Consider the following 10,142-nt stretch of genomic DNA (forward strand, 5'->3'; position numbering starts at 1 on the left):
AACGAATAAGAAAACTTTTGGTACCAGTATACTTTACTGTCCAGTGTCCCCTTCCTCCCAAGCCCTTCAAATTGAAATTGTGATAGTGGACAATTTACTGCCACGTCTCGCGGTCGTAGCGGTCATGCGTCATAATTAAAGGGTGACGCAAATTTCAGATCTCGTTTTTCGCTGATTTTTCTTCATAAGATAAAAGCGATGCTTGCAAGATTATTTAATTCGCTATGATATAAAGATAAATTTTTCTCAAATCGCGAAATCATGGATCTGAAATTTGCGTCACCCCCCCCCCCCCCCCCCCAACCTGAAAGTGGGGAAGAGAATAAGGGATGGGGTAGAACCGGTTATCATAGTTTTATCTTCTTGACTTTAAATTAAACTCTATCAAAATTGTAACGTGCATTGGGGGTAAACTAGTTTTGATCAGTTAAGTGTAAAGCCAGGGAGGGAGAGAAATGGGACTGCATATCATACTAATCCCCAAAGTTTTATAAAAACAATTTCTTATTCTTTGGCTTAATAACTTTGGGGACTTTTATTGAATTTGGATTGGTTGGTTCACTAAGTTTACTGTTTAAACGTTTCAACTAAATAATTGTAATGTACAGAAGGGGTTATTTTGTATTTGATGATTGGGGATGTACATCAATTTATCATATGTCTGATCCCCTTAGATCCTTTGTCTAAAAGGGTGGTTAGGTATCTCGTGATTCGCTAGCAAAATGCTTGGTTGTATTGACGTTTCAACATTATTTTGGCAATAAATCTAAATTCGCCTACATACATATTTTAAGAAGCTAAGCTTTTCTATAAATATGGTCAGTCGGTCCGGTCAGTTCGGACATTAAGCTTTTTTCGTGGAACAGTTAGCCTTTTTAGTTAATTTACACAGGTTAGAATTGTACTATAAACTTCAAACTTTGCAGGGTGAATCTTATAACAGTTATGTACAATTTAGAAAGCGTAGCAACTCTATAATCGTAAAAACATATTGATTTTTAACTTTCTTAACAACAAAATTTTATGTTATTTATTATCCGATTGATTTGAGTTTTGAAATACTGATTCCAAGGACAACAAAGTACAATGATAAAGGCGAAGAATCTTTATAATCAAGTCCTAAAATTGTAAATGTCATTAAACATTATCCTGTATTTAAGCAGTTTTTTCATAAATTTACTTAGAATTTTGTTTCGACTTTATATATCTATATTTTGATTATATAGTTCTGACCATCTACAAGTTTTAATGTTCGTTTGTCCTACCATTTCAGTGCTTCGCTTTTATGAATGTTGTCATCCTTGTTGCAGTATAAAGCATGCAATTGCGAATTGTCTGGGTTATTGAATCATCTTCAAGAATTTGATATTTTTATCAGACAGGACAGTTAGGAAAATAAAACGTATGGCTTTGAAATCGATTTGTATCTGCTGAATGATAACCGGTTCTTTGCCATACTAAAAAAATCATGTATAACATACGTAGTACATGAATATCAATTTTTTTTAAATACCAGTTTTGTTAGCAGTTTTAAATTTTAATATCTACGGAAAGCTGTATAACATACGTAGAACATGAATATCAATTTTTTTAAATAACAGTTTTGTTAGCAGTTTTAAATTTTAATATCTACGGAATGCTGTTTATGCCTCGTTAGGACATCCAGTCAAAAGTCATACAAATAACTATTTGTTTTGTTTTTTATTGTTGGGAATTACTTAACCTAATATCCTTGGTTGATAGAGCAAAACGTTCAGTTCAAATGAACGATGCTGTTTTATGATAACGTTTTCTTATTCGTTGACTTAACAACTTTGAGGACTTTCATTGTATTTTAATTGATTGGTTTATTAAGCTGAGTGCCCAAACATTTAAACCACCAATTGCAATCTACAGAAGGGCTTATTTTGGGTATAATCATTGGGGTATCTTTCAATGTATTGGTCATTATCTTATCCTATAAGATTGTTACCACTGTCCGAACTGTAGAATGCAAATATAATTGCTTTAATTTAGCGCTTATTTACACCAATTCTATTTATGACATGACAAAGTTTAATTGAGTAAATTTGTTTGTTTGATTAAATCCAGGGCTCGGCAGCCGCGCGCCAGCACCCTGTAAGCCGCATTGAAAAAATCAGCTGGAAGTTTAAACCTGACCTAAATATGACAATCCCTCTTTTAAAGAATTCTAAGCATCCAAATGGGTTTTAATTCGAGGCTTAGTCGCAACTGCCGAGCCCTGATTACATTCTTTAAAATCTCCTGAAAACAACATTCACAAATAATACTATACTCCATCAGAAAAAAATTATGAAAATGTAGAAAACCCTGATTTAGACTATTAGAGTAAAACAATAGAGGGAGAAAGGGTTGAAAAACTGTATCTCCCCATAGCAATCGTCTTGTACAACCATCCTATTGGGTCATTGAAAATCAACCAATGGTATCGCTTATATTAACACAGCTATGTAGCAGAAAATTATTTAGAAGCAGACGAAAGAGGTCTTTGAAAAATGAAGGGAGGTAGTTGTCTGTATATACATCTATACTATAGATCTGTTTTTAGACTGACATTCAACTCTTATAATTAATGTTATAATTAAAACTAGTTGATTGCCTATGACAACCAAGTGAACAACATATTGGGACCAGCAATTTCCGAGATATTTAAATTCTGACAAAATATTTATCTATTGCATCGTATTATGGACCGCTTTTCGCTAATCTTAAAATTAGGGTTGGGCCGGATACTTTTTTGGCGGGATACCGGATATCTGATATCCGGCTGATTTATAATGCCGGATATCTGGCCAACGTTCGATATCCGACAATTTACCGGATATCCGGCCGGATAACTGGATATCCGGCAAAAAAACCAGCCGGATATCATGTAACCGGATAGTTTTAATATCCGGTATTCGGCCGGATATTGAAAATGACCGGATATCCGGCCCAACCCTACTTAAAATGAAAAATTAAATTAGAATCAGTTTTGTTAAACCCAAAGGGGCCTAATTCCCAACCTAACAAAACTGGTATTAGTTATATGATTTTTATTTCATTATTCATGGAAAATTGTCTGTAATATATCATATACATGATTTTTCAGTATGGCTGAGAACCGGTTCTAATCCATCGGATATTAATAGGTTTCGAAGCCATACTGAAAAAAAAGCGTATTACTTTACATTTTAGAATTAATACAAAGTTATCACAACTGAAAGTGCTAGTGACGAATCATTTTAGAACACATTAACCAAATATATTCTTACAATAACTAGAACAGAACTAAGCAATTGTCAGGTAAGTAAACAGAGCAATAATTTTCAGGAATCTTAAGGGATAAGACAATGTATAAAGAATTGTACACCTTGTATCATAATAAACTGCTCCTTATGTAGATTAGAATCATTGTTTGATCGTTCGGACACTACTAGTTTGTACAACAAATAAAGATTTAGCAAACAAATTAAAGAATTTTTATAAAACTTTGGGGACCAGTTCTCTTCCTCCCTGGCTAGTTATACAAATATGCTAAAAAGAATTAATTCATCAAGCAAATAAGTGTTCATAATTAATACGGCTAAGCAACCGCTGTTTCTGGTAATCGTATCCTATTAATTAAAGTATTGAGTTTTTTGTCTGTAGCTTATGATCTCACAAACCGCTGGAATGTGATGGTTCTCCTTTACAGCGAATCTTCTTATAGGTCCATTAAATGTTTTGAACATTGTAGGGGAAAAGAACCTGCACCCTCCCTATAGACAACAAAACTTTCTTTAAAGTAAAAATCATCCCTCCCATAAATGTCACTTCTTAGTTAGTTAGTCTTTAATCTTTGAACATTGCAACAAAATAATATTAACAGAAAGAAATATTCTCTTTCAATTTCTCCAGTTCTGCTCAGACAAACTTTTTTCAAGTTTTGGGAATTCTGTTTGATTTGTAAATCTTTTCCTTTTCTAAGAACACTTTGGAATTATCCTCTAAAGTTTATAAGGTAATATTTTCCCCCTGAACTCAAATGTTAATGCACATCCTATCAGGGATATAAGGGATAAGATAAGCGGTGGGATATATTAATTACAGTGTCCCGGATTAGAAAAATTTGGTTAAAATTTTAGCCCCCCACCAAAATATGGTTGATTTATGCAAAAAAAAATTTTATTCATCCAAACAAAAATTTCTGTAATGCAAAAATTGCGACGGTACAAGCACTTTGAAGTTTTGAGGCCCCTTTATGGAGGTCAAAAATTCATTGCATCAGAACTATGGCTTCATGGTGCTCCCAGGAAAGGCCTTGAGGAGTAGAATCAGGAAACTTTGTCCGTTTCAAAATATCTCGTTCCTAGCCTTAGAAATGACTAAAAAACACAATTTTTTGAGTTTATTGAGAATTGTCCAATTTGTAGAGGTTTTTTGAGATTTTCTCAGGCTAGGAACGAGATATTTTGAAATGGACAAAAGAGCACACTAACGTTTTGTGTTAAAGTATCAAAGACAATTTAGCCATTCATGTCAACTTTATGCGTTTATGATATCTTGAAAACTGTCATAACTTACATATATCCATTGGGATGAAATTTATAATTATCTGATATCTACTTTAACTATTTGTTACTTCGAAACTTTTCTATCCCTGGTGCCCTATCCTTATAAAAATGTAGTTTTTTTTGTCTTTATATTTTGATAACTATTGAGTTCTCCACTTTAGGGAGGCTTCACATAGGTCCCAGGATGTTTTTAATTTAAGTCTTAAGAAAGTTTTAGGTAATTTTCCGTCCTTCAATGCCTTGTTGAATACATAGCCCCCAGATGCTATGGGCTCAGTCGCTATTGTTTAAAAAAAAAGAGTACAAAAGGTATTTTATGATTCACAACTTTTCTCAAAAACTTTTGATGGGTGCAACACTTATTATTTCAATATAAAAAGGAAAAAGCCAAAATTCTTTCTAATATTCTGTGCTAGAGTCCACGAACCCGATGACAAATACAAGTAGACCGAAAATGTACGCAAATTAAAAAGTACAAAGGCAAATACCAACTAATATAATCTAAATGTTATTAATTATATGTTGCACCAGATTTTGAGGTAATATTCGCAGCTGTCTAAAATAACATTACACCCCCCCCCCTCCTTTTCTGATAGATGAACTTACTGACCAATATTAGAGGTCCGTGTTAGCAACCTAAATTTACAACCAATTGACTTTTGCCTCGCACATAAACAGAGGATATGTCCTGTATAAACTTAGACCCTAAATTTTCCATCATCCAGGAACACAACAAACCTTTTCAAACTTTTTAAAGAAAATATTTTATATGCATTGGGTCATCTAAAGATTAGAATATTTTATATTTTTAAACTTTATATCATGATAAAGATATGTATTTAGGTGTAAATTTGATAAGAAGAAGATGTATAATTGACAATTTTGGGTATATACAGTGTGTTTTTTTATGAGAACTTTTTTGAAAGCAATTTTACCCCACTTATAGTTATCAGAATTGAATGATTAATGCCTTATTTTCTTCGTTTTTTAATGTAATTAATAGAACATCAAAAAAATATTTCAGTTTTTATTTAAAAAGTACAGAAAAATCAAAAATTCAAAATGTAGGTGTCAACATATAAAAATGGTTTTAGTGCATTTTTCTTATGCGTACCCTACCCTTTGCAAGAAAAAATTGGTTTTTCTATAGTCGACTTTGGGGGGCCAGTACTCTCTCCCTGGTTGAGATATGACCTTCAAACTTTGATATGTTTTAGTACATGTTCCTAATAGTATCTGTATCATTTTTAGCTCTATACCTCAACTTTGAAGTGTTTAGCAGTCATTCTTGCAAATGGTTGAATATTTGAGCATAAGAAAAATGCGCTAAAACCATTTTTAGATGTTGACACCTAAGTTTTTAATTTTAGATTTTACTGTACTTTTTAAATAAAAACTGCAATATTTTTTTGTTGTTCTATTAATTGCATTAAAAACAAGGATGACAACATCCATAAGTAGCGAAGCACAAAAAATCGTCGATTGGAATACGTAGATTTAAAAGGTTTTTACTAAAATCAAGAATAGATTTATTGGATAAAATAAACATGAAACCTTGTTTTATTTTGCATGATGACGATGGTCAAAGTAAATTATATTAAAGATGCTCATAACAATGGGAAAAATTATTTTGATACAGATATCCCATAAAAGTTTTAAAATTGCATCAAAATAAACAAAGATATGGGGAAATATGTAAAACATATAAAAATAGCCAAAAACCTGATAAAAGGCAGTCTGGCCGTCATGGTTGTTTTAATAAAACGACAAAAAATTTAATTTTTAAATCCTTAACTTAAAAATTTGGAAAATCGGACCATATACACTAAAGATATGGAAAAAAGTGTTAAATATATAAAAATAGCCTAAAACCTGCTAAAAAGGCAGTCTGGCCGTCATGGTTATTTTGTTTAAAAGACGGGAAATTTGATTTTGATATATATAACTGAAAATTTTGAAAATCGGACTATAAACACTGAAGATATGGAGAAAAATGTTAAATATATAAAAAAAACAGCCTAAAACCTGCTAAAAAGGCAGTCTGGCCGTCATGGTTGTTTTCTTTAAAAGACGGAAAATTTAATTTTGATATCTATAACTGAAAAAAATTTGAAAATCGGACCATAAACACTGAAGATATGGAGAAAAATGTGAAAAATATAAAAATAGCCTAAAACCTGCTGAAAAGGCAGTCTGGCCTTCATGGTTGTTCCTTTAAATGACGGGAAATTTAATTTTGATATCTGTAACTGAAAAAATTTTGAAAATTGGACTATAAACACTGAAGATATGGAGAAAAATGTGAAAAATATAAAAATAGCCTAAAACCTGCTAAAAATCGGTCCGAACGCCAATGATGTTTTATAGTCAATTGTGCTCCTTAATGATGGGAATGTTGTCAAAAAATTTCAGCATTCTATCTTTTATAGGAGCTGAGTAAATCCCATTTCCCCCATAGCGTTACGGACTGACGGACTGACGGACGGACGGACAAAGTGAATTATAGAGTAGCTTCGCTACTAATTATAGGAGCTGAGTAAATCCCATTTTCCCCATAGCGTTACGGACTGACGGACTGACGGACTGACGGACGGACGGACAAAGTGAATTATAGAGTAGCTTCGCTACTAAAAAAGAAGAAAATAAGCCATTAATCATTAAATTCTGATAACTATCAAGTGGGGTAAAATTGTTTCTGCCAGTTTTAGAAACGGCAACGTCTCAATCTATCCTGTTATATAAAGTAGTAAGCTTTTTTGTCTGTAGCAAAGGATCTCGCTACCACTGAACTGATTTGGCTCTTCTTTAAATTAAAGCTTTTTATAGGCCCTGTGCTGTTTTTAGGCTATTCTATTTTTATAAATAAGTCTGGGTATGGTTTAAGGCTATTTCTCTGCCCTTCCATATTCCTTCGAATATAAAGCCCCTGGATGCTTGGGGCTTAGCGGCTAGTCATTTAATATAATACAAATAGGAAAGGTTTGGTGATTTTTTGTGCTAACGTCTTTAATATTTGTAAAGCAAACTTTAGCTAGCAAGAAAATACAGCTATCCACCCAACTGAAGGACTATATTACGCCAACCTAAGGCTCCTAGTCCTCTTACCCCTTCTAAATTTCATATTACACCCTCTTAGAGTCTACAATACAACCCCCCTCGATGTCCATTTAGGAGGGAATGGCAAAATTTTACATGTAGGGAAGCTTCATAAAGGTAATTTAAAGTTATTTTAAATTCGAGCCTTAGGATGGTTTTTGGCTAGTTTCCTGAAATAGGTTCTAGGGGCGCAACCGCTTTAACATATTAATCAATTTATTTTGTTCACAAATGATTCCGAATTTGATTTCTTGGAATAAGGCAAATTGCAGGGAGGGAGTGGATATTGGACTGTGAATTTACTGGTACTCAAAGTTTTGTAAACACGATCTTTTATTCGTTGGTTTAAACATTGAGGACTTTTAGTGATTATTAATTGTTTAGTAGAAACATAGTTTCCAAACTTTTCCACGAAACATTTGAATTTTTCAAATGATAATTTTGTTTATTATAATTGGATTGCTTACATCAATTTATCTTCTATTGTCTGATCCCTGCAGATCCCTGGGAAGTACATTTAACTACACCAAATTGGAATGTTTTTGACATTTTTGATAATTAGACAACTGTTAATTAGGACCAGAAATTAATATAAATTAAGTAGAATATAGCTGTAATAGTTATTTCTAGCATAAATTATAAATTTATGGTATTATAAACAGATTTCCGCGAATAATAAGATGAAAAGTTATAAGATTATAAATAATTCCGTTAGCGCTGAGAGGCCGAAGAAGACTCGGGCTAACAAAACTGATATAAATCTTTTAATTTTTATAATGATTACGATGCTTCACATGATTTTTCAGTATGGATAAGAACCGGTTCCAAACCAGCGGATATAAATCGGGTTCGAGTCCATACTGGAAAACAAAGTATCTAATTTTCATTTTTATTTTTTAGTAGCAAAGCTGCTTTTTAAGTTTTTGTGTTCCTTTCTTCATTGTTCTCACTTAATTTTTAAAATTTTCATTCTTTCTTTAAACGTCTTTATGTATGACCTTATTTTAACATTCAAACAAGGATGACAACATCCATAAAAGCAAAGCTCTGAAATGGTAGGACAAACGAAAATTTAAACTTGTAGACTGTCACAACCAGTTGAATAAGCAGAATATAATGCATATGTCTAAACAAATTTGTAAGTAAATTTGTTACGCGCGACCGTAGCTCAACACGTAGCGCATCCGCTTGTCGTCGGGAAGTTAAAAGGTTCGAATCCCGGTCCGACACCGCGTCATAACTAAAAACGTTAAAAATTGTTCCCACTGCTACTATGTCAGATGCACGACGTAAATAGTTAGAGTGGGGGGAATGCCCAAAACAGGCGCAACTCGCTACCATGCACAGTTTGGACTTCTCAGACAAAGGTCGTGCATCTCAGAGAATTGGTTGTCTGATGGGTGAATGGACGCTTTACACCGCAATCATAAGTATGTTCCAAGGTGAGTAGAGAGAGGTCTAGTACCCGAAGCGACACCTAGCCCCCTAGAGTCTTAACTCTTAAGTAAATTTGTTACCAACTGTTCAAGGACATACTTACATCTTTATGACATTATACCTTGAGGTAATAGGGCGTTCTCCTCTTAGAAATATTTTTTTTAATTTAGTTTTTTTTTATACCGACCTTAATTATAGAAAGGTTTTGCTTTTAATTATTTAAATCAACTACAAAACTATTGTAGATAATGATCCTTGTTTTTATCCCAACAGGAAATGAACATTGAAGCAATGAACATGTATGGCGTATGCTAATACACAATGGATCAAAAACTTACCAAAATTTTATTTTAGGATAAAAAAGGCACTGATAAAATCGCATAGTAAAAAATGTGTCAAACAAACAGACCAGCCAATTGAATTATGTAGTATCTTAATATTTGATAACAACTGAACAGTTTGATTTCTCCAGTTTAAGAAATCTTCACAAAATTGCTGGGAAGGTTTCAAGCTAATTTAACTTTTAGATTAAAGTCTTGGGATAGTTTTAAGCTATTTTTCTGCCTTCCTCTTTCCCTTTTAATACAGATCCCCTAGATGATAGGGGTGCAGCTGCTAGTTGACATTTATACTGACAAAAGTAAGTCATAGAGTAGTTGCTATATTGTCATAAAAATCTTCAAAATAAGTTTAGCTAGCTATCTGTAGAAGTAGGTATAGCATTACGAACAGACAGGCGTTAAAAAGTTTAGAGTTGATGCAAATAAGTCATAGAAATCGCACCATCACAAACTTAGGGCGAAACCGCTAGTTTAAAATAATTGAAAGGAAATGTTTTACAGGTCAACCAGTTTGAGAGAAATTAATTTTTGTAAAAGAATTTAAATCAAATATGACCAGTTTTTCATTTATATAGTCCATAGTGCACTCCATAGTATAAACTATTTGTTTCAAATAGATAGCTTCCAATTAAGATATTCACAATTGAATAGAAATAAGGAAAAATACAAATATATTGAAAAGTATACCATTTAAAAGAAAAATTATTAAACT

Source organism: Acartia tonsa, chromosome 2 (genome assembly GCF_053477335.1).
Source record: "Acartia tonsa isolate MP-2025a chromosome 2, ASM5347733v1, whole genome shotgun sequence".
NCBI lineage: Eukaryota > Metazoa > Arthropoda > Copepoda > Calanoida > Acartiidae > Acartia > Acartia tonsa.